The following is a 26,010-nucleotide window of genomic DNA, read 5'->3' as shown; positions in this document are numbered from 1 at the left end:
TATATATATATATATAATTATATACTATTAGAAACGTATCCGACCTTATTATTTTTTTCAAAAACCATATGGATGAGTTTTTCCACGCCTGTCGGTTGCATCATTTGCCTGTGAGCAGGCTTTGAGTGAGGAGTGGTCCCGCCCCCTCGGCGGATTTTCATTGTCAGGAAATGGCGGAATGATTTGGGCTTTTTTTCCATTAGAAATTTTTCAGAAACTGTTAGAGACAGGCAGCTAGAAACCATTCGAAAAATTTATCTGGCTTTCGGTGAAAATTTTACGGGCTTCGGGTGAGGAGGAGTATATATGTATATATATATATATATATATATATATATATATATATATATATATATATATATATATATATATACTCAACAAAAAAATAAACGCAACACTTGTTGTGGGCTGGGGTGTTTGGCTGGCTTGGTTTTTGTTTTCTGTTTCTCCCACCAGGTGGTATGCATTCAGGACTGAGTGGCTGAGCATTAGGACCTCACCCTGAACACCTGAGGCTTGTTTTCACATGCAGGTCATCAGGACTCACAGCTGTGGTGTATTTTGTCTTGATCAGAGATTGCTGCATTTAAACCTTGAATGCACAGTGTGTGATTGCCAGAGACTCGACCTTGTGAGCAGATGTGTGAGATCGATGTCAGGAGAAAAATCTCACCATCACGGACGCAGAGACCGCTCCAGGTTTGACGCCACAGTCTGTGAAGGAGGATTGGGTGAGGTCTCACACTGTTCAGCACACTTCCTGAGGTAATTTGGTTTTTGGTGACTTTTATGAAGTAATGACAGTGGATTTGGTGTCCCTCACACCTTGTGTTAGTGAGCTGTCACGTTATGCTAATTGTCTAATCAGCTTCTGCTGCAGTGGAGATTTGAACTGAATTGTTCCGTGCCTGCAGGGTAAGAAGCTGATGTATAGATTTAAGCCAGGAAGTGTTTGCTGATTGCGTGCACCTTTGAGTTGTGTCTCTCTGTGTGGAGTTGGACTCACCTCATGTTTTCTTTCTTCACAGACTTGGTTTGTCGCGGCCACCTGGGGGGTGTCGGCGGGGTCCCTGGGTCCGAACTGCTGTGGCTCCGGACTGTTTGCGCTGTTGAGAGTGTGCCGTGTTTCCACCTCACCAGACCTCGGGCTTTTTAGTTGTTTAGCACTGCACCCACAGTTATGTTTATTAAATTCTGTTATCTTTGAACCGTGCTCTGCTTATTTTATGCTGGGTCCTTTCAAACGCTGGGTTGGTGCTCCGACCGCGTCCGAAACATAACAACACTTTTGGTTTTGGTCCCATTTTGTATGAGATGAACTCAAAGATCTAAAACTTTTTCCACATACACAATATCACCATTTCCCTCAAATATTGTTCACAAACCAGTCTAAATCTGTGATAGTGAGCACTTCTCCTTTGCTGAGATAATCCATCCCACCTCACAGGTGTGCCATATCAAGATGCTGATTAGACACCATGATTAGTGCACAGGTGTGCCTTAGACTCTCCACAATAAAAGGCCGTGAACACGGCATTGGAGTTAACTCCAAAATGAGTTTAGACTGAAAGAGCTAGTGCCACTTAACACTTTTAAATCATTCTTGATGGCTCTTGAAACAAACCTGTGGATGTTTTACCTAACTGTATTATCTCCTTCAATTGTCTGTTTTCTATGTAAATGTAACTCTGCCCTGCCTCTTTGCCAGGACACTTGAAAAAGTGATTCTTAATCTCAATGAGTTATTAAATAAAGGTTTTAAAAAAAACAGGGCAGCACTGATTAACCCAAACCTTGATAAGGCCCCGTCAGGATACAGCAACCTTTAAACTCTAAAACCATGGATGTTTTATGGTCCCACATGAACCAGTTTGATTGATGGTGAATGATATTGGTATTCTTTCTGTATGTATCTATAACTATCTACAATAGTAATATTTCCTATTTTGAAGCATCTTTAAATCCCTCTTCCAAATATACTCTACAAATATATGGGGGCCCCCCAGACAAGAGGCGAGGCCCAACCCCTGGGGCTAAGAAGCACGAGGCCCCCATGACACCCAAGCCCACCCAGCGCAGCCAGCAGGACCCCTCCAAACCCCCCCCCCCCAGCCCCCAATCCACCCCCCACCCCAAACACCAAAGCCCAAGACCTGGAGACCGCCTGAGCAGTTGTTGCATTGGCAGTGTAATCGAGATGTTGGTGCTATTAACATTTGATATTAATCGGTTTAGCATGAGATGTTTTTCAAAGGTTTTCAATGGTTTCAATGGGAAAGATCATTGTGTGGGCTTGGATTTTCTGTGGGTGAGCGGTGCCTCCGGCTGGTACCAATCTGTGAGCCAGGATGGAGACCTGGCCCATGCATCACAGCTATCCCGTGCGTCGCCGCTTCTGTGGCACTCCTACCAGACCTTCCTGACTCGATGAGCCCGACTTCCCGATCCTGCAGGCCTGTTTGGATAGCCGTGTGGATAGTCCCCTTTCTCCATTGCGATGTCCAGCTATTCAGCGTGCATCTGTGATCGAGTGCACAAAGCCATTAGGGGTTGCCCTGCTGAATGCTCGCTCTATAGCGAATAAAGAACAACACATGGATTTTATGTTCCTGACAGAAACGTGGCAGCGGGAACAGGAATATACAGATTTAAAGGAGATGTGCCCTCTGGACTGTTCTGTGTTTGGGACCCCACGTGTTGCCCAGCAAGGAAGTGGTCTTGCTTTCATCAACTGGTACAGTTTTTCCTGCAGGTGTATGGGACTGGTCCCGTTTAACTCCTTTGAGCTGCAGATGATTAGATTGGGAACACTGACTCTTTTTATTGTGTTTTAATATACCGTCCTCCTGGTCCTGCATGTGCGTTTTTAGAGGATTTTTCTGAGTTTTTATCTTCTCTTATTAAACTTGAGAAAGTTTTAATTCTTGGAGATTTTAACATACATATTGATGACACTTCACGTAATGTAGCATCGCAGTTTCTAACACTCTCAGAGTCATTTGATTTTAAACAGCATGTTTCTGGTCCTACACATAAGAAAGGTCACAGACTGGACCTTGTTTTCTCCTTTGGCCTTAACATAGACCAGCTAAATGTTGTGGAGGTTTATGTATCTGACCACTGTTGTGTGTATTTTAATTTGTCCTTTATTTTAAACAGTTACTCTCATAAGGTGATTTCTCAAGGGCGAACTATAAATCAAACCACAACGGTTGGTCTGTTGAGTAATTCTCACAATTACTTGAGTCCAGTTATTTTAATAGTTGTAGTGATGCTGAGTCTTTGCCCAGGCTTTGAATAGTCATTGCTTGTCTGTCCTAAATGAGGTTTCACCTAGAAAGCACAAAATATCTTCTCAAAAAAACCCTTGCCCCTGGATGAATGACGATTTTATGTCATTTGGGAGATCATGTCGTAAGGTGCAGCGTTTGTGGAAATCTACTAAACTTGAAGTCCACAGACTGCATTTAAAAGATTTGATCTCTTCACTCAACACTGAAAAGGTTAAATAGACCAGATCTGCCTATTTTTATAATCTTGTGAATATGAACAAGAAAAATCCAAAAGTATTTTTTGATACCATTAATAGTATTGTTTCACCACCAGCTCCATTGGTGCCTGTATTTACAACAGAGGACAGTAACAGATTTTTGAGGTTTTTTGTGAAAAAGGTTGATGATATTAGGGCTAGTGTAAAACCATCTCTTGACAGTGTCCCTAGTGTTGGTTCTATGGTGTGCTCCTGGTGCCCATTCTCTACTGTCACCTTGGAGGATGTTAAGGTTTTACTTAAAAAGATTAAACCCTGTTCCTGCCCACTGGATGTTGTGCCTAAATGAAGATGTTTGATGTTGTTGGCCCACATGTTGTCAAACATTAATATTTCCTTTTCTACGGGGACAGTCCCAAGCTTCCCCAAACAAGCAGCTTTAAGTCTGATTTTGAAAAAGCCCAATTTGGACCCATCTGAGCCGGGCAACTATAGGCCAATATCAAAATTGCCTTTTCTGGCCAAAGTTGTGGAAGAATTGGTGGCAGGGCAGCTAACAATTTTCCTGGATGTAATATTATTCTGGATAAGTTTCAGTCTGTTTCCGCAAGATGCACTCTACTGAGACTGCCTTGTTAAAACTCTAAAATTATCGACTGATGGCTGCGGACTCTGGTCAGTACAGTGTGTTGGTTGTATTGGATCTGTCCTCAGCTTTTGATACAGTTGACACCAAACTATTGTTACATCGACTGCAATATGAAATAGGAATTTCAGGGACAGTTTTATTAAAGTGGTTTTATTCTTATCTGAGTAACAGATCATTTTCCATGTGTGTAAATAATATAATGTCCCAAGCGACTCATCCCTTACACGGTGTTCCTCAGGTCTCAGTCCTTGACCCAATGTTATTTCTTTTGTACATCAGCCCCTTTGGTAAGGTTATCAGAGGGTTTAAAAATGTGTCTTACTACCTGTATGCTGATGACATTCAGTTGTACTGCTTTTTCAAGGAATCTGAGTCAAGAAACACTAAGCTGTGTTTCTTGTATCAAGGACTGGCTAGCTAAAAACTGTCTTTAATTAAATTTAGTAAGACAGAATCTCTGATCATTGTTTCTGAACAGAAAGCTCCTTTAATCAAACAACACGTTTGTTTTCTGGGCTCTTTTTCTCAGTCCTGTCACAGAAACCTTGGTGTTCTGTTTGACCAGTCTATGTCTCTGGACAGCCATTCAAGAGATCTGGTTAAAAACTGCTTTAATCATTTGAGAAATATTTTTAAATTGAGAGCAATATTATCCATGCCTGATCTGGAGATGATCATTCATGTTTTTATTTCCTCACGTTTAGATTACTGTAACTCTCTTTTCACTTGTTTTAACAAATCTGCTGTCACTCGTTTCCAGTTGGTGCAGAATGCCCGCAGCGAGGTTTTTCACAGGAACTAACAGACACATCACACTGGTTCTATCTTCCCCTTACATTGGCTACCTGTGAAGTTCAGAATTGATTTTAAAATTTTAGTCTTGACCTTTAGAGCTTTTAATGGACACCTCCCCCCAATACATCATATACCTGTTAATCCCCTATTCTTGTGAACGCTCTCTTTGGTCCTTGGTGCCAGAACCTTCTGAAGGTCCCTAAGACCCGGTTTAAAACTCGGGGGGACCTGTCATTTCAAGCAGTAGCCCCAAGCCTGTGGAATGCCCTGCCCCTGTCTCTCCATGTGGCCGACTCTACTGATTCATTTAAAAAGCAGCTTAAGACGATTTTATTTAGACAAGCTTTTAATTAGTGGCACTACTTTTTTGTTTTTATTTTGCTGTTTTAACTTTGTTGTTTTCTATGCCTTTGTTTGTATCTGTTTTACTGCACTCTGTAAAGCACTTTGTGATCGGTATCTGTGAAAGGTGCTATATAAATAAAGTTTACCTACTTACTTACCAGTGATGCCTAATCTGACCACTTTTTTTTAGTAACGAGTAATCTAACACGTTAATCTTTCCAAATCAATAATCAGATTAAAGTTACTTCTCCATGTCACTGTGCGTTACTATTATTTTTCATTGTGGGTCGATAGCAGCATTAAACTTGGTCTGTGGGCAGGAGGTTGGAGTTCAACTGAACTGCCCACTTTAAGCAGAGCTGTGAGCTTTTCATCCACGTTTTTTTTCTGCAGCAGCTCGTCCTCACCTCTTAAAGCGCGGTGATCAGCACACCTGCACCTGAGTTTTACAAAGACATTTTTATACTTTTTCCCTCCTTTATTTATAATTCTGAGCTGAGCCGCTCCGTATCGTCTCGTTAAAAACAGCTGATACTCCGCGACGCGTCAACAACTAACACTATTTTCCACTCAAATGCACCTAAACTCTCTTTCTGAGGACCACATGATGTGAAAATGCAATGAAACTTTCTTACCTGTAAATCTGGTCCTGTTTTCCTGCATAAATAAATGTTATCCATTCTTTGTGCTCAAACACCAAAGCAGGGGCGAATCCAGATGGAATGGGGGTGTGGGGCAAGGATGTGCCCCCCCCACAACACCCCTAGATTAAAGGTCCAGTTTTGAAGCCGTTTTTTATTACAACTACTAATATTGCTTAAAATAATAATAATTTCGACAAGTAAAATGTTTAGAGAGAATTTAAATGTTAGAAAAATGTTAGAATTTAATAGTTACATTTATAAACAATGTAGGTTCGAAATTGCAAGTTTTACTGTTACAGTGCTGTCAACAGTTAAATATGAGGTCAAGAGAGGTCTTTATTTTACTTTTTTATAAAACAAGTATTTATTTTCATTGAAGTCAAGAAAGGGTGACTATAAAGTGAGTTTTGGCAAAACAGGTATCATTGTCATGTTGACGTGGGTTGTTGTCGGCAGCTGGGGAAAGTAACTAAAAAAGTAACTAGTAATCTAACTTAGTTACTTTTACAATTGAGTAATCAGGAAAGTAACTAATCAGTAATTGGATAATTGGATTACGTTTTCAAAGTAACTGTGGCAACACTGTTACTTACCCACTGTTTAGTCCATTCTAACAGTTACAAGGTTTTTACAAGGCTGAAGAAACAAGAAATAGAAGAACAAAAACAAAGTGCATTATTGAGATGACCATGTAAGAAATTGGCTTTTGCAGTGTTTTTCTATTTGCTGGTGTTGTCTTGAGTTGCAGTGCATTTGGCCTCTTGCAGGCAATTTTCACGCAACTTCACTGCAGGCAGCAATCCATCACCCTGGGATGCAGGGCCAGCATCCATCCATTACATCATCAGTCAGCCTGTCCTCCTGGTAGAATATATTCCAAAAGCAGACTGTGGTGTGCTGCGTCAGCTTCAGCCATGGCATCTTGTGGTCTGTCTAGTGCCCTTTGGTGTGCAGTTGTCAGCCTTGTGTGTTGTCATCAGTGCCTCAGACAGAGAGAAAAAGAACAGAATCAGTCAACCGGAAAAAGTGCACCTCAAATATGAGTTCACCAGTAGTAAACTGACAGGGAAGCAGAGTGAATACTAAGGTGATCACTGGGCGCTAGCCCTAAGCTTCAAAAACAGACCTAGGATTTAGATCAGGGGTGGCCAACGTGTTCCAGAAAGGGCCAAAAGGTTGCAGGTTTTCTTGGCAGCCACTGACTCCACCAGGTGATTTCACTGATTAACTGATTCCATCTGCTTAAAGTGATATTAATCAGTGAAATCACTGTCTCTACAGAATCTGACTGTTTTTTCATGGTAGGGAGAACATTCCACACATCACAGCAGGATAAGAGAAGGCTCTGTGGCCCACAGACTTTTTATTTACCCTAGAGATACAAAGTGATCCTGCACCATAAGAATGGAGAGCCCGGGCTGGTACATAGGGTTTAATTAGATCAGCTAAGTAGGGAGGTGCTAGTCCGTGAATATTTTTGGAGGTTTGTAACAGAGCCTTAAAATCCAACCTCACAGGGACAGGAAGCCAGTGACATGATGCAAAAATGGGTGTAATGTGGTCAAACTTTCTACTTCCTGTCAAAACTCTGACAGCAGCATTTTGAACCAATCAGAGACCCTTAATGCTGGACTGTAGTAAAGCAGAAAATAGAACATTGCAGTAATCAAGTCTACGTACAAGAGACAAATGCATTGACCTGAGTCTCTGCATCAGCCATAGACAGGATGGGATGAATCTTTTTTCCAGGTGGAAGAAAGCAGCCCTAATTATATTGCCAATGTGTAGGTCAAAGGACAGCATGGGAACAAAAATCAGCCCAAGGTTCATCACTTTGTCAGTGTGATGCATGATACATGAGCCTAGATTAAGCATTAGCTGGTCAAACTGATGCTGATGTTTTGCTGGACCAAGAACAATCATTGCAGTCCTGTCTAAAAGTAAGAAATTGCTGGACATCCAGCTTTTCACTGCTGCAATGCAATCCTCGAAGAACTTTATGTGTACAAGATTACCTGCAGTTATCTGCATGTACATCAGCGTAGCAATGAAAAGTAATCCCACAGTGTATGTGCCCAAGGGGTAAAGGGAGAACAGCAGTGGGCCTAAGATGAACCCCTGTGGATCCCCATATTTCTTGTCACCAAGATTAGAGGTAGTGTTTCTGTACAGGACACAATGACAGCAAATGGATAGGAAAGAAATCAACCATACAAGGACATTCCCAGTAATCCCAAAATTATTCTCCAGCCTGTCAGGTACAATATGATGATCTGCCATATGAAACACAGTGCTGTGATCTAATAGCATCAGAACTGTAGTGATGTCTGAATCCATTCCAAGCAGAAGATCATTTACCACTTTAGTGAGAGCTGTCTCCATGGAATGATGCATTCTAAATGCAAACTGCAGCAGCTCAAAGAGATTATTGTCAGAAAGGTGGTCCTTGCTATCCCACAAGCCATTGGAAACCATGATGAAGATGCAAGAAGGTCAGCCACAGCTAAATACATCCAGAAGGCAAGACAGGTGCTGAGAAGCCAGTTCAATGGTAGGAATAAGATCCGAGCCATCAATAAATTTTCACTACCAGTTATCAGATAACCAGCTGGGATAATAAGTTGGCCACAGGAGGAGATAGAGGTCACTGATGTCAAGACATGAAAGCCTAGTACTCTGAGGCTCTATGAGCAACGCAAGGACGGAGGGTGAGGATTTGTGAGTGTCAGAGCCACAATCCAGGATGAGACAAGGAGCGCAATCAGAAAGAACCCCCCCCCCCCCCCCCCCCCCCCCAGATCAGCTGCTCCAAGAATGTCTCAGGCAGCTGAAGACAGATGGAGAAAAAAAGGAACAGGAGATGGAGATATCATGGAAGACCAAGCCCCTGCATGGGATGTACATTCTACAGATAGAAGAAGTGGCTGACATCAAGAAGACCTACAAGTGGCTAGAAAAGGCCGACCTAAAGGACAACAAAGGAGCTCTGACCATGGCTTGTTGTTGTGCTGCCATGATCAGAGTTTCTTTGTTGTCCTTTAGGCCAGCCTTTTCTAGCCACTTGGTCTTCTTCATGTCAGCCATTTCCTCTATCTGTCCATAGAGGAGGATTCTAAGACACACGTGCAATAATCATGCTGCCTAATCCGCATCTTGATATGCCACACCTGTGAGGTGGGAGGGATTATCTCGGTAAAGGAGAAGTGCTCACTAACACAGATTTATACAGATTTGTGAACAACACTGAAGATAGATACAACCCCAATTCCAATGAAGTTGGGACATTGTGTAAAATGTAAATAAAAACTGCATATAATGATCCTCTTCAATCTATATTCAGCTGAATACACCACAAAGACAAGATATTTAATGTTCAAACTGATAAACTTCTGTCCTGCCTCACCCTCATCTAGGCTCCTTTAGTGCTTCTCTTTCTGCCCCAGCCTTGTTTTATCAATTGTTATTTTCATGATAATGTTATTCTATGTTCTATTTTTGCTTTGTCACTTTCTTTCTTTGTTACTTCAGTCATGTTTCAGTTCCATTCTGGTTTTGTTCAATCAGTCTGTGTTTTTATGGTTTATCATTTAGTAATTGTCTGCCTATTTTTGCTGTTCTTATTTCTGTTATATGTAGTACTTTGATGTCACGTTTTATCACTCAGTTTCTGTTTTACTTATAGTTTTGTCTGTCTGTTACAGTTTAGTTTTGTCATAATGTTTTATTTCCTATTATTGTGTTTATTATCTTCTGGTTTGCTTTTCAGTTTTGGTCTGTTATTTATGTTCACTCCACGCCCTGCACCTGGCATTGTTTTTTCCCTCCCTCACTTTGTCTGTTTTGTGATTCCATTTCACTCCTGCTCTCGCACCTGCTCACGTATCTTTGTCTATTACATCACTTCAGTTTGTGCACTCTCTCCTCACAATCTTGTCTGTGCCTTATCTTTGTTCACTAGACATGCCCCCTTCTAGATTGTTCCTCACGTGCACCTCCTTGACACCACCTGTCCCTCGTTACACACTAATTAGTCCACATGTATTTAAACCCCACAGTCCTTCACTTCCCCGCCAGATTGTCGTCTTCATACACTTTCCAGCGCCCATTCATAGTCCTGATTGTTGTCTTGCCGTGTTCTGAACCTTGCTTTGTATTCTTCGACCATGCCTCTTGCCTCATCCCAGATGTCGGTGTTTGCTTGTGCCTCTGAACCCTGCTCATGTATGACTGCATCTCAGTCTGACCCTATTTGTACCTCTGCCACGCTGACTAATTACTTGTGTACCAAACCCAAGCCTGGATTAAAGACCATGATTTCCTCCACACCTAAGCCTAGTCTGGGAGTCTGTATTGCGGGTCCAGCCGCCTTGGTAGCCGAGCAGCTGCCCGCCCTGACAACTTTATTGTTTTTGTGCAAATATTTGTTCATTTTGAAATGGATGCCTGCAACACGTTTCAAAAAAGCTGGGACAGTGGTATGTTTACCACTGTGTTACATCACTTTTCCTTCTGACAACACTCAATAAGTGTTTGGAAACTGAGGACACTAAATGTTGAAGCTTTGTAGGTGGAATTCTTCCCATTCTAGCTTGATGTACGACTTCATTTGATCAACAGTCTGGGGTCTCCGTTGATGTATTTTGAGCTTCATAATGTGCCACACATTTTCAATGGGTGACAGGTCTGGACTATAGGCAATGGGTGACAGGTCTGGACTGTAGGCAGGCCAGTCTAGTACCCACACTCTTTTACTATGAAGCCACGCTGTTGTAACACGTGCAGAATGTGGTTTGGCATTGTCTTGCTGAAATAAGCAGGGATGTCCCTGAAAAAGATGTTGCTTGGATAGCAGCATGTGTTGCTCCAAAACCTGGATGTACATTTCAGCACTGATGGTGCCATCACAGATGTGTAAATTGTCCATGCGATGGGCACGAACACACCCCCATACCACCACAGATGCTGGCTTTTGAACTTTGCGCTGATAACAATCTAGATCAGGGGTGCCCAAGTTTGGTCCTCGAGATCTACCTTCCAAACACTCTTAGTTGTCTCCCTGTTCCAACACACCTGAATCCAATGAAAGGCTCATTAAAAGCCTGCAAACGAGTCTTTCAATTGGGGTTGCAGGTCTTTTGAATATATAGTAAATGTTTTATATCTTTGCATTCAGCTCATGAAAAATGCCTGCTCCCGGGTCTCCACACATCTCCAGCAGCCATCCCTCCAGTCCCCCTGACCTCCCACCTTCTTCCCCCTGGTCACCTCCACTGCAACCCGGACTTTGTCTCTCCTCTCCCCGGACTGTATCCAGCACCAGACCACCTCAGCTACCCCCTCCCTCTCCCTCACTGTAACTCTGTCTGAGGTGAGAGGCCAGTTCCTGCGGCTGAAGCAGAGGAAAGCAGCAGGACCTGATGTGATCTCCCTGAGGCTGCTGAGGACCTGTGCAGATGAGCTCTGTGAGGTCCCCAGCCACATCTTCAACAAGAGCCTCAGTCTGGGGGTGGTCCCCACCCTGTGGAAGACCTCCTGTGTGGTCCCGGTTCCCAAAACACCACACACCAGGGAACCAGCCCACTACAGACCAGTTGCCCTGACCTCCCACCTCATGAAGAACATGGAGCGGCTCGTCCTGTCTCATCTCCGCACCGTGGTGAGCGACATCCTGGACCCACTGCAGTTCGCTTACAGGCCCAACATCGGGGTAGATGACACTGTCATCTACCTGCTGCAGTGAGTGCTCACCCACCTGGAGACCAGCGGGAGCGCTGTGCAAGTCATGTTCTTTGATTTCTCCAGTGCTTTCAACACCATCAGACTGGTGCTGCTACAGAGGAAGCTGGAGAACACAGGTGTGGATGAACATCTCGCCGCCTGGACCATCGACTACCTCACTGACCGCCTGCAGTATATGCGGCTGCATGGCTGTCAGTCTGAGGTGGTAAGCTGCAGCACCGAGGGCCCCCAGGGCACCGTCCTCTCGACTTTCCTCTTCACCCTTTACACCTCAGACTTCAACTACAACATGGACAGCTGCCATCTCCAGAAGTTCTCTGATGACTCCGCCATTGTGTGTCGTGTGTCTCAGGGGAACGAGCTGGAGTACCAGTCGGTCATCACAGAATTTGTGGACTGGTGTGAGCGCAACCACTTGTGTCTCAACACCAGCAAGATGAAGGAGATGGTGATCGACTTCAGGAGGAAACCACCACCTCACCCACCGGTGAACATCCAGGGGGAGAACATAGAGACCGCGGACAGTTTCAAATACAAACTGGACTGGACTCACAACACTGACACCCTGTACAAGAAAGGCCAGAGTCACCTCCACCTCCTGAGGACACTGAGATCCTTTGGAGTGAGCAGGCCTCTGCTTAAGACCTTCTACGACTCTGTAGTGGCCTCTGCTCTCCTCTATGCTGTCGTCTGTTGGGCCCTGGGCAGCACAGAGCGGGAGAGAAAGAGACTGAATAAGCTGATCAGGAAGTCCAGCTCTGTCCTGGGCTGTCCTCTGGAGTCTCTGGAGGAGGTGGCTGAGAGGAAGGTATTAGCCAAGTTCAAATCCATCATGGACAACTCCTCTCACCCTCTGTACCAGACTGTAGTGGAGCTGTGAAGCTCCTTCAGTGACAGACTGAGGCAACCTCATGGCAAGAAGGAACGATACCGCAGGTTGTTCCTCCCTGCTGCTGTCAGACTGTACAATAACACTGTGAAATAACCACATGCAATAATATGTCCACAAATCACGTGCAATATTAATATGTCCAAAAATCATGTGCAATAACAACTTGTTTATAAATCCCAGCATTAATGTGACCTTATCACATCTAAATTCCACTAAGATGCTCCTGTCTTTTTCAATTCCAATCATGTTTATGTATGCATATGTATTTATATATGTAAGTATATATATGTATATGTGTATACAGTAGTGTTCAGAATAATAGCAGTGCTATGTGACTAAAACGATTAACCCAGGTTTTGAGTATATTTCTTATTGTTACATGGGAAACAAGGGACCAGTAGATTCTCACAAATCCAACAAGACCAAGCATTCATGATATGCACACTCTTAAGGGTATGAAATTGGGCTATTAGTAAAAAAAAAGTAGAAAAGGGGGTGTTCACAATAATAGTAGCATCTGCTGTTGACGCTACAAACTCAAAACTATTATGTTCAAACTGCTTTTTTAGCAATCCTGTGAATCACTGAACTAGTATTTAGCTGTATAACCACAGTTCTTCATGATTTCTTCACATCTACGAGGCATTAATTTTGTTGGTTTGGAACCAAGATTTTGCTTGTTTACTAGTGTGCTTGGGGTCACTGTCTTGTTGAAACACCCATTTCAAGGGCATGCCCTCTTCAGCATAAGGCAACATGACCTCTTCGTATTGTGACATATCCAAATTGATCCATGATACCTGGTATGCGATATATAGGCCCAACACCATAGTAGGAGAAACATGCCCATATCATGATGCTTGCACCACCATGCTTGAATGAATGAATGAATGAAAACTGTTTATTTCGAACATTTGATACAACAACAATTACAAGATAGATCAGTAAAGACAACAACAAAAAAGTTCCTACTGTGTACCCAACATGTCCGAAAAGGGGTAGGGTGAAGCATCAGCTTATTTATCCCTACCCCTTCTTCCCCACAACCAGTAATACCCTTTGCCACATATACACATAAATTCCTACACACCTAAACCGATATCAATATATATATATATACATATATATACACATACATATACACATCAACATACATACACATATACATATATACACATATATATACACAAACATAAATATACACCTACACATACCTACTTACATACAAAATACTATATATTTACAAGCCGAAGCAAAAAACAAAAACACCCTAACCCTCATTACCCTTCCTCCTCCCTATACCCAGAAAAAACCATATTTTTGTACCGCTGTTTGAACTGGTTCATGCTTGGACATTGCTTGAGCCCCACTCCCAATCTGTTCCACATCCTCACCCCACAGACAGAAATACAGAAACCTTTTAATGTTGTTCGTGCCCACTGATGCTTTAAATTAAATTTCCCCCTCAGACTGTAATCCCCTGATCTGTTAAAAAACATATTTTTAATATTTGCTGGAAGTAAATTGTTTATTGCTTTATACACAATTTGTACTGTTTGAAAATGAACCAAGTCTGTGAATTTTAAGAATTTGGATTGTAAAAATAGTGGATTTGTATGATCTCTATAGCCAGTATTATGAATAATTCTTATAGCTCTTTTCTGCATTACTGATAGTGATTGTGTTATACCTTTATAAGTATTACCCCATACCTCTGCACAGTACTGTAAATATGGTAAAACCAGTGAGCAGTAAAGAATGCGGAGTGAGTTGTGGTCCAGAATATGTTTCGCTTTGTTTAGAACTGAAATGCTTCTTGACAGTTTACTTTGTATATGTTTTATATGAGTCTTCCAGTTTATCTTATCATCTATTATCACCCCCAGAAACTTATTTTCATGTACCCTTTCAATATCTACCCCCTCGACTTGTAACTGAACCTGTATGTCTGTATTACAATAGCCAAATAACATGTATTTTGTTTTACATAAGTTTAATGATAATTTATTTCTGTCAAACCATATTTTCAATTTTCCCATTTCTATACTGATCCTCCTCAGTAACTCCTGCAAATCCCCCCCTGAACAAAAAATGCTTGTGTCATCTGCAAATAATACTAATTTTAATATTTTGGAAACATTGACAATATCATTTATATAAATTAGAAACAGTTTTGGACCCAATACTGACCCCTGTGGGACGCCACAAGCATTGTCCAAGCATGATGATGTATATTCCCCCAACTTCACAAACTGTTTTCTGTTACTTAAGTAGCTTCTCACCCAGTGCAACACCAACCCCCTAATCCCATACTGTTCAAGTTTATTGATTAATATGTCATGACTAATTGTATCAAAAGCCTTTTTAAGGTCTATAAATATTCCAACTGAATGTAATTTGTGGTCTATGGCGTTTGTAATCTCCTCAACTGATTCTATTAATGCAAGTGATGTTGAACTATGTGCTCTGAATCCATATTGACTATCAGTAAGTAATTTATGTTTATTTATGAATTTGTCTAATCTATTATTGAATAACTTTTCTAATAATTTGGAAAATTGTGGAAGCAAAGAAACAGGTCTATAATTTGTGAAGTGGTGTCTATCCCCAGTCTTATACAGCGGCACAACCTTAGCTATTTTCATTTGATTGGGAAATTTACCGGTTTGAAATGATAAGTTACAGATGTATGTTAATGGTTCTACAATCCATTCAATGACCTGTTTTACCACCACCATATCAATTTCATTTAAATCGGTAGATGTTTTATATTTACAATTATTCACAATGTCTATAATTTCATTTCCATCCACTGCTGTGAGGAACATTGAACAGGGATTTCTTTCTATGAGATTATTATCCCAATCCTCAGGTTGGGAATCGGGAATTTTTTCTGCCAAGCTTGGTCCAATATTTACAAAAAAATTATTAAAACCGTTGACTACCTCATCCTTATTTTCCTTCTTGACATTATTATCAATGAAATACTGAGGGTAACTCTGTTTTTTATTACCATTTTTGATAATGCTATTTAATATATCCCATATTCCTTTAATATTGTTTTTGTTATTATATAATATGTTACTATAATATTCCTTCCTACATACCCGTATAATATTAGTTAATCTATTTTTGTATTTCTTATATCTATTTTCTGCCTCTTTAGTCTTTAGTTTTATGAATTCTCTATACAGTGTATTTTTCTTATTACATGCATTTCGTAACCCTTTCGTCATCCATGGTCGAGCTTGGATTTTTTGTTTTCTGTAGTCTTGTTTAATTGGACAATTTTTATCATATAATGATGTAAATATTTGTAAAAAAGTTTCATATGCACTATCAACATCACTTTCACTGTATACCTTTTCCCAGTTTTGCTCCTGTAAATCCTTCTTTAGTGTGTTCATGTTTTCCTCTGTCCGCACTCGCCTGTATTTTATTTTCTCCTCTGGCTGATTCCGCCGATGGTTTCTATTATAAACGATGAAAACTGGTAGATGATCACTAATGTCATTGATTAATAATCCACTCACAGTGTTATTCTCAATATCATTGCTGAATATATTATCAATTAAGGTGGCACTATGGGATGTAATTCTGCTTGGCCTGGTGATTTTTGGATATAAACTCATACTGTACATTATACTGATAAATTCATCTGTTATTTTATGCTTATTTGGATTGAGCAGATCAATATTTAAGTCACCACAAATGAACACAGTTTTTTGATTAGTTTTTGAGAACATTTTTCCCATACAGTCAGTGAATGTTTCAATACAAGATCCTGGTGCTCTATATATACAGCTGACTAATACATTTTTGCTTTTTTCTTCACATATTTCAATAGTTATACATTCTAATAAGTTATCAATCACAGTTGTCATATTGTCTACTATTTTATAATCCATGTTCTTATCCACATACACAGCCACTCCTCCTCCACTCTTATTTTTTCTGTTTACACAATTAAATTCATATCCATCCAGTTCAAAATCCATTCCTTTATCTTCATTGATCCATGTTTCTGATATAGCAATTATGTTAAATATTTTTTTAAACCGACTTAAATATTCTTTAATGTTGTTAAAGTTTGCATATAGACTTCTGCTGTTGAAATGGATTATTGATAATTTGTTAACCGTTTTAATGATCCGATTAAACTGTTCATCTGTATAATAGCAACAACTGTCATTGATATTTGAGAAGAAATTATTGTCCGGGTCTATATCGTGCTCCAAGTCCAGTACATTGTGGTCTGTGTATTTAAATGTTCTCAGTTCTACTTTTCCATGATCAGCAATCCTTTGAGTTATATCCTTCTTGTCTCCAGATGTAGATGAATAGGTTCCTCTGGTCTGTGTCATGGTGTTGTGATGTGTTTGTGTCCTCATACCTTATTGGTCATATTTGTCCAGATCCTCACTTTAAGAAACACTATTGTTCATATTTGTCCAGCTCCTCGATGTTCCTTATTGCCATGACTTTTGCTTGTTCTGGTGATCCGTTCAGTTTGATGAATATTTTACAGTTTGAAGTCCATGTGTGCTGGATTCTTCCCTGTTTCTTCAAGAAGCGTGCTTTCCTGGCGATGTCGGCATTCCGTTTGGTGAGATGTTCATTGATGAATACGTTTGTCCCTTTCAGTTTTCTTCCTTGTTTTAACAGTGCTGTTTTGTGTTTTCTGTTGATGAATCTCATGATGACGGTTCGTTTATCACCGTCATTTCTCCGGGGCAGAGGGTGGCACGCTTCAATGTTATTTAAATCCATTTCTATACCTTTAGATAGGAGGAAATCAGCAACCTGTTTTTCCACAGAGCTGACCTCCTGTTCACTGGGCTCCCCTCCGCTCTCATCTGTTACCGCCCGTGCGTAGGACCGTGGTTTGATATGAAGACCTGTGATGATGACGTCGTTAATTCTGGTGTACTGCTCCAATTCAGCCACTCTATTTCCAGCTGCACCAGATGCCGGTCTTTCTCGGCATTCTGGAGCCGTAATGCCTTCACCTCCTCCACCAGATCCATGATTGATTTCTGTTGCTGCTTCACAACAGAAATCTCCTCTGATAAAAAGTCCAGAGATTTTTTAATATCGTCACCTTCCTCCGCTGTCAGAACCTTCTTAGGCCCCATGGTCGGCTTATGAGCAGCTTGTCGATCGCCGATGTTAACAGCCTGCGTTGTTTGTCACCGGGATGGATCTGCACTGCGCTGGTGCCGCGCGGCCTCGGTGTTTCCGCGCTGATGGATCCGCGGTGGCTGCACGAGGCCTCGGGGAAGCGGCACTCGTGACGCAGCGCGCGGCCTCAGTGAATTCACCACGTTGGGCCTCGGACGTTGTTGCTGTCCAGTCGCTGGGCTAAGTTGCCGGTTGAGGTGGTATTCCCACTGTCCAGGTTGGCAAACACCGGCGTGGCAGATGGCAACTACAAACACCACCTCTGAAAACTCAGGTACAAACTTTTTGCAGCTCACTCTGACGACACGCAGCTCTGACTGACTCTTCACTGCTTCACTGTGAATTGTGGCTTGAATTCAGAATTTGGGGGTCGTCTCACAAACTGTCTGCGGCCTTTGGACCCAAAAAGAACAATTTTACTCTCATCAGTCCACAAAATATTCCTCCATTTCTCTTTAGGCCAGTTGATGTGTTCTTTGGCAAATTATAACCTCTTCTGCACGTCTTTTATTTAACAGAGCGACTCTATGGGGGATTCTTGCAAATGAATTAGCTTCACACAGGCGTCTTTTAACTGTCAAAGCACTTACAGGTAACTCCAGACTGTCTTTGATCATCCTGGAGCTGATCAATGGGTGAGCCTTTGCCATTCTGGTTATTGTTCTATCCATTTTGATGGTTGTTTTCCATTTTCTTCCACACGTCTCTGGTTTTTTTTGTCCATTTTAAAGCACTGGAGATCATTGTAGATGAACAGCCTATAATTTTTTGCACCTGCGTATAGGTTTTCCCCTCTCCAATCAACTTTTTAATCAAACTACGCTGTTCTTCTGAACAATATCTTGAACGTCCCATTTTCCTCAGGCTTTCAAAGAGAAAAGCATGTTCAACAGGTGCTGGCTTCATCCTTAAACAGGGAACACCTGATTCACACCTGTGTCTTCCACAAAATTGACTAACTTACTGACTGAATGCCACAGTATTATTATTATTATTATATCAACACCCCCTTTTCTACTTGTTTTACTAATAGCCCAATTTCATAGCTTAAGAGTGTGCATATCATGAATGTATGGTCTTGTTGGACTTGTGAGAATCTACTGAATCTACTGGTACTTTGTTTCCCATGTAACAATAAGAAATATACTCAAAACCTGGATTAATCTTTTAGTCACATAGCACTACTATTATTCTGAACACTACTGTGTATATATATATATATATATATATATATATATATATATATATATATATAAGTCTTATCTTATCTTATACAACCCTGGCAAAAATTATGGAATCACCGGCCTCGGAGGATGTTCATTCAGTTGTTTAATTTTGTAGAAAAAAAGCAGATCACAGACATGACACAAAACTAAAGTCATTTCAAATGGCAACTTTCTGGCTTTAAGAAACACTGTAAGTAATTAGGGAAAAAAATTGTGGCAGTCAGTAATGGTTACTTTTTTAGACCAAGCAGAGGGAAAAAAATATGGAATCACTCAATTCTGAGGAAAAAAATATGGAATCATGAAAAACAAAAGAACGCTCCAACACATCACTAGTATTTTGTTGCACCACCTCTGGCTTTTATAACAGCTTGCAGTCTGAGGCATGGACTTAATGAGTGACAAACAGTACTCTTCATCAATCTGGCTCCAACTTTCTCTGATTGCTGTTACCAGATCAGCTTTGCAGGTTGGAGCCTTGTCATGGACCATTTTCTTCAACTTCCACCAAAGATTTTCAATTGGATTAAGATCCGGACTATTTGAAGGCCATGACATTGACCCTATGTGTCTTTTTGCAAGGAATGTTTTCACAGTTTTTGCTCTATGGTAAGATGCATGATCATCTTGAAAAATGATTTCATCATCCCAAAACATCCTTTCAATTGATGGGATAAGAAAAGTGTCCAAAATATCAACGTAAACTTGTGCATTTATTGATGATGTAATGACAGCCATCTCCCCAGTGCCTTTACCTGACATGCAGCCCCATATCATCAATGACTGTGGAAATTTACATGTTCTCTTCAGCATAAAAATTCAAAAAGAAAAAATAATATAGCACCTTCAACTGCACCACAGACTAAAACAGTTAAATGTGGTCTATTAAACATTAGGTCTCTCTCTTCTAAGTCCCTGTTAGTAAATGATATAATAATTGATCAACATATTGATTTATTCTGCCTTACAGAAACCTGGTTACAGCAGGATGAATATGTTAGTTTAAATGAGTCACACTAACTGTCAGAACGCTCGTAGTATGGGCCGAGGCGGAGGATTAGCAGCAATCTTCCATTCCAGCTTATTAATTAATCCAAAACCCAGACAGAGCTTTAATTCATTTGAAAGCTTGACTCTTAGTCTTGTCCATCCAAATTGGAAGTCCCAAAAAACAGTTTTATTTGTTATTATCTATCGTCCACCTGGTCGTTACTGTGAGTTTCTCTGTGAATTTTCAGACCTTTTGTCTGACTTATTGCTTAGCTCAGATAAGATAATTATAGTGGGCGATTTTAACATCCACACAGATGCTGAGAATGACAGCCTCAACACTGCATTTAATCTATTATTAGACTCAATTGGCTTTGCTCAAAATGTAAATGAGTCCACCCACCACTTTAATCATATCTTAGACCTTGTTCTGACTTATGGTATGGAAATTGAAGACTTAACAGTATTCCCTGAAAACTCCCTTCTGTCTGATCATTTCTTAATAACATTTACATTTACTCTGATGGACTACCCAGCAGTGGGGAATAAGTTTCATTACACTAGAAGTCTTTCAGAAAGCGCTGTAACTAGGTTTAAGGATATGATTCCTTCTTTATGTTCTCTAATGCCATATACCTGTTGTGTGGGCCGCCAGAAGAGGAGGTACTGCTGGCCCACCACCAGAGGGCGCCCTGCCTGAAGTGCGGGCTTCAGGCACGAGAGGGCGCTGCCGCCATGGACACAGCCAGGGGTGACAGCTGTCGCTCATTACCTCTTGACAGCTGTCACCCATCTACTCAACATCATCTCACTCCATAAAGACCAGACGTCATCTCCACCTCGTTGCCGAGATATCATACTTCATTGGAGGTAATATCCTCAGCCATTTTTGTGATTGCAATATTTGTATATTGTGAGTGTTTGCAGGAGTACCAGTACCTCCGTCGGTGAAAGCTGTGAGAGCGCTGAAGGCACTCTTTTCCCCTGAGGAATCTACAGTACTCTGCAATTTTTGAGTGAGAGGTGGAGGTGGCATTCCCACCGTCGTTGTTACTGGGTGTACACACACCCACACTTGACTGTCTTTGTTCTTCGCCAGCAGTACCAGATCCGACAGTCGGGGACGGTGATCACCTGGGAATTCGGGACTTGGCGGCTCCAGTATTCACCAGGTTCTGGGGCGGCGGAAATCGTGTGGTTCCGGCTGTTCTTGGGACAGACGTCTTCTATCCTCGAGCTTGCCCACACGTCACCTTTGTGTATTGACTGTTATGATATTCTGAGATTGTCTGTATGTTCGTTGTGCACATTCACAACATTAAATTGTTATATTTTGGCTCATCTATTGACCGTTCATTTGCGCCCCCTGTTGTGGGTCCGTGTCACTACACTTTCCCAACAGGATATCTCAGCCAGCGTCATGGACTCCGAGGGGCGTCACCCAGCTGTTGAACGACCAATGGGAGAGCAGGGAGCGCAGGCATCTGCAGGAGACGTGATTGGTGAGCTGCAGCACATTCTCACCGCCTTTACGGCTCGGTTGGATCAAATGACTGAGCAAAACATCCTCCTGAACCGCAGGGTGGAGGCTCTCTCCGCGCAGATGGCGGCGAGCGCTCAGGGCGCTGCTGCAGCTCGTCCTCCTGCCGACCCTGTGCAGGATATAAACGTTCCAGTGGTGGTTCAACAACCCCTCCCACCATCCCCTGAAGCATACATAAGCCCTCCTGAGCCGTACGGAGGTTGTGCGGAGACGTGCGCGGATTTTCTTATGCAGTGTTCGCTCGTCTTCGCACAACGTCCCGTCATGTACGCGTCAGATGCTAGTAAAATAGCCTATGTGATTGCTCTGCTTCGGGGTAAAGCACGCGCCTGGGCTACGGCGCTCTGGGAACAGAACTCACGGTTGTTCTCAGCATACACTGGGTTTGTGGGGGAGTTCAGAACAGTGTTTGATCACCCTAACAGAGGAGAGAGCGCTTCAACCGTGCTGCTGTCAATGAGACAGGGATGCGAGAGCGCAGCCGCTTATGCAGTCAACTTCCGCATCGCGGCTGCGAGGTCCGGCTGGAATAACGTTGCGCTCCGCGCCGCCTTCATAAACGGACTGTCGTGGTTCTGAAGGAGCAGCTGGTAGCTAAGGAGGAACCGCGGGATTTAGATGGGCTTATCGATCTCGTTATACGGTTAGACAATCGGTTGGAGGAACGCCGTCGGGAGCGAGGCGAAGGACGTGACCAGATACGCGCCACCCCTCTCCCTTCCGGGTTCGAAAAGGGGACGCCCTCCCCACGCTCCACAGCCGCAGCGCTTTGTGGGGCAACAGCTCCCCCTGCTGACGTTGTTAGGGAAACGCACAGGGCCAAAATGGGGAGGCTGATCCGTGGAGAGTGTTTTCTCTGCAGCTCAACTGAGCACACACAGAGAAACTGCCCCAAACGGCCAAAACGACAACACTCGCCCTTAGAGACTGGGCTAAGGGGGGGTCAAAACATTCAAGTGAGACACACACAAATTGCCACACGACTCCCAGTCACAATCCTGAGCAGGGATTTAACCCTTCAAGCCCGAGCACTGGTGGACACGGGGTCAGAAGGGAATCTGCTAGACAGCAGATGGGCAAGGGAGGTAGGGCTCCCTCTGGTGGCGCTTCCTTCGCCATTGCAGGTGCGGGCACTAGATGGCACCCTCCTCCCTTTACTCACACACAAGACACAACCAGTAACTCTGGAGGTGTCTGGAAACCACCGGGAGGAGATTGAGTTTTTTGTAACTCCTTCTACCTCCCGCGTGATTTTGGGCATCCCATGGATGTTGAAGCACAATCCCCGGATTGATTGGCCATCTGGGGTGGTGGTTCAGTGGAGCGAAACCTGCCATCGGGGGTGTTTAGGATCCTCGGTTCCTCCCGGTTCACAGGCTAAGGAGGAGGTCAAAGTCCCTCCCAATCTGACGGCAGTGCCGGTTGAGTACCACGATCTTGCTGACGTCTTCAGTAAGGATCTGGCACTCACCCTTCCCCCGCACCGTCCGTACGATTGTGCCATTGATTTGGTTCCAGGCGCTGAGTTCCCGTCCAGCAGGCTGTACAACCTCTCACGACCTGAGCGTGAATCAATGGAGACCTACATCTGGGACTCATTAGCTGCCGGGCTGATCTGGAACTCCACCTCCCCGATGGGGGCAGGTTTCTTTTTTGTGGGCAAGAAAGATGGCGGACTTCGTCCATGTATTGATTACAGGGGGCTGAATGAGATTACGGTTCGCAACCGATACCCATTGCCATTGTTAGATTCCGTGTTCACCCCCCTGCATGGAGCCAAAATCTTTACTAAGCTGGATCTTAGAAATGCGTATCACCTGGTTCGGATCCGGAAGGGAGACGAATGGAAGACGGCATTTAACACCCCATTAGGTCACTTTGAGTACCTGGTCATGCCATTCGGCCTCACCAACGCCCCCGCGACGTTCCAAGCCTTGGTTAACGACGTCTTGTGGGACTTCCTGCACCGATTCGTCTTTGTATATCTGGACGATATTCTCATCTTTTCTCCAGATCCTGAGACCCATGTCCAGCATGTACGTCAGGTCCTGCAGTGGTTGTTAGAGAACCGACTGTTTGTGAAGGGCGAGAAGTGCGAGTTTCACCGCACGTCTTTGTCCTTCCTGGGGTTTATCATCTCCTCTAACTCCGTCGCCCCTGATTCGGCCAAGGTTGCGGCGGTGAGAGATTGGCCCCAACCAACAAGCCGTAGGAAGCTGCAACAGTTCCTCGGCTTCGCTAATTTCTATAGGAGGTTCATTAAGGGCTACAGTCAGGTAGTTAGCCCCCTGACAGCCCAGACCTCTCCAAAACTCCCCTTCACCTGGTCGGATCGGTGCGAAGCCGCGTTCAAGGAGTTGAAATGACGGTTCTCTACTGCGCCAGTTTTGGTGCAGCCCGACCCTAGCCGCCAGTTCATGGTTGAAGTGGACGCCTCTGACTCAGGGATAGGAGCTGTGCTGTCCCAGAGCGGAGAGACCGATAAGGTTCTTCACCCGTGTGCCTACTTTTCACGCAGGTTGACCCCGGCTGAACAGAACTATGACGTCGGCAATCGAGAACTCCTTGCGGTGAAAGAGGTTCTTGAGGAGTGGAGACACCTGTTGGAGGGAGCGTCTGTGCCATTCACGGTTTTCACTGACCATCGGAACCTGGAGTATATCAGGACCGCCAAGCGGCTGAACCCCAGGCAAGCCCGCTGGTCACTGTTCTTCGGGCGTTTTGACTTCCAGATCACCTATTGCCCCGGGACCAAGAACCAGAGGTTGGATGCCTTGTCCCGGGTACACGAAGAGGAGGTCAAAACTGCACTGTCGGATCCACCGGAGCCCATCCTGCCTGAGTCCACTATCGTGGCCACCCTCACCTGGGACGTGGAGAAGACCGTCCGGGAGGCCCTGGCACGGAGCCCGGACCCAGGAACAGGTCCGAAGAACCGTCTGTACGTCCCACCAGAGGCCAGAGCTGCAGTCTTGGACTTCTGTCATGGTTCCAAGCTCTCCTGTCATCCAGGGGTGCGAAGGACCGTGGCAGTTGTCCGGCAGCGCTTCTGGTGGGCGTCTATGGAGGCAGACGTCTGGGAATATATCCAGGCCTGCACCACCTGTGCCAGGGGCAAGGCAGTACACACAAAGGCCCAAGGACTCCTCCAGCCGCTGCCGGTGCCTCATCGCCCCTGGTCCCACATCGGCCTGGATTTCGTCACGGGCCTCCCGCCGTCCCAGGGCAACACCACCATCTTCACGATAGTGGACCGTTTCTCCAAGGCGGCCCACTTCGTGGCCCTCCCGAAGCTCCCAACAGCCCAGGAGACAGCAGACATCCTGGTCCACCACGTTGTCCGTCTGCATGGGATACCCTCCGACATCGTCTCAGATCGTGGTCCCCAGTTCTCCTCACACGTCTGGAGGAGCTTCTGCAGGGAACTGGGGGCTACCGTGAGCCTCTCGTCCGGGTACCATCCACAGACGAACGGACAGGCAGAGCGGGTCAACCAGGAACTGGAACAGACCCTCCGCTGCGTCACATCCGCGCACCCGATGGCCTGGAGTAACCATCTGGCCTGGATCGAGTATGCGCATAACAGCCAGGTGTCTTCGGCCTCCGGCCTCTCCCCATTTGAGGTGTGTTTGGGGTATCAGCCCCCGTTGTTTCCCGTGGTGGAGGGAGAGGTCGGTGTGCCCTCGGTCAAGGCCCACCTGCGGAAGTGCCGTCGGGTGTGGCGCTCCGCCCGCTCTGCCTTGTTGAAGGCCCGGACGAGGGCGAAGACCCATGCAGACCGCCGGCGATCCCCGGCCCCTGCTTACCAGCCTGGGCAGGAGGTGTGGCTTTCCACGAAGGACATCCCCCTCCAGGTGGACTCCCCGAAACTCCAGGACAGGTACATTGGCCCCTTCAAGATCCTCAAAGTCCTCAGTCCTGCCGCAGTGAAGCTCCAACTCCCGGCTTCACTGCGGATCCATCCGGTTTTCCACGTGTCACGTGTCAAACCTCATCACACCTCACCCCTCTGTGCTCCCGGACCGGCGCCCCCTCCTGCTCAGATCATCGACAGGGGGCCAGTTTGGACGGTGCGCCGGCTCCTGGACGTCTGTCGGATGGGTCGGGGGTTCCAGTACTTGGTGGACTGGGAGGGGTATGGACCTGAAGAACGCTCCTGGGTGAAGAGGAGCTTCATCCTGGATCCGGCCCTCCTGGCCGACTTCTACCGCCGACACCCCGACAAACCTGGTCGGGCGCCAGGAGGCGCCCGTTGAGGGGGGGGTCCTGTTGTGTGGGCCGCCAGAAGAGGAGGTACTGCTGGCCCACCACCAGAGGGCGCCCTGCCTGAAGTGCAGGCTTCAGGCACGAGAGGGCGCTGCCGCCATGGACACAGCCGGGGGTGACAGCTGTCGCTCATTACCTCTTGACAGCTGTCACCCATCTACTCAACATCATCTCACTCCATAAAGACCAGACGTCATCTCCACCTCGTTGCCGAGATATCATACTTCATTGGAGGTAATATCCTCAGCCG

Source organism: Thalassophryne amazonica, chromosome 11 (genome assembly GCF_902500255.1).
Source record: "Thalassophryne amazonica chromosome 11, fThaAma1.1, whole genome shotgun sequence".
NCBI classification, from domain to species: Eukaryota; Metazoa; Chordata; class Actinopteri; order Batrachoidiformes; family Batrachoididae; genus Thalassophryne; species Thalassophryne amazonica.
Note: the sequence above shows the minus strand (reverse complement) of the source record.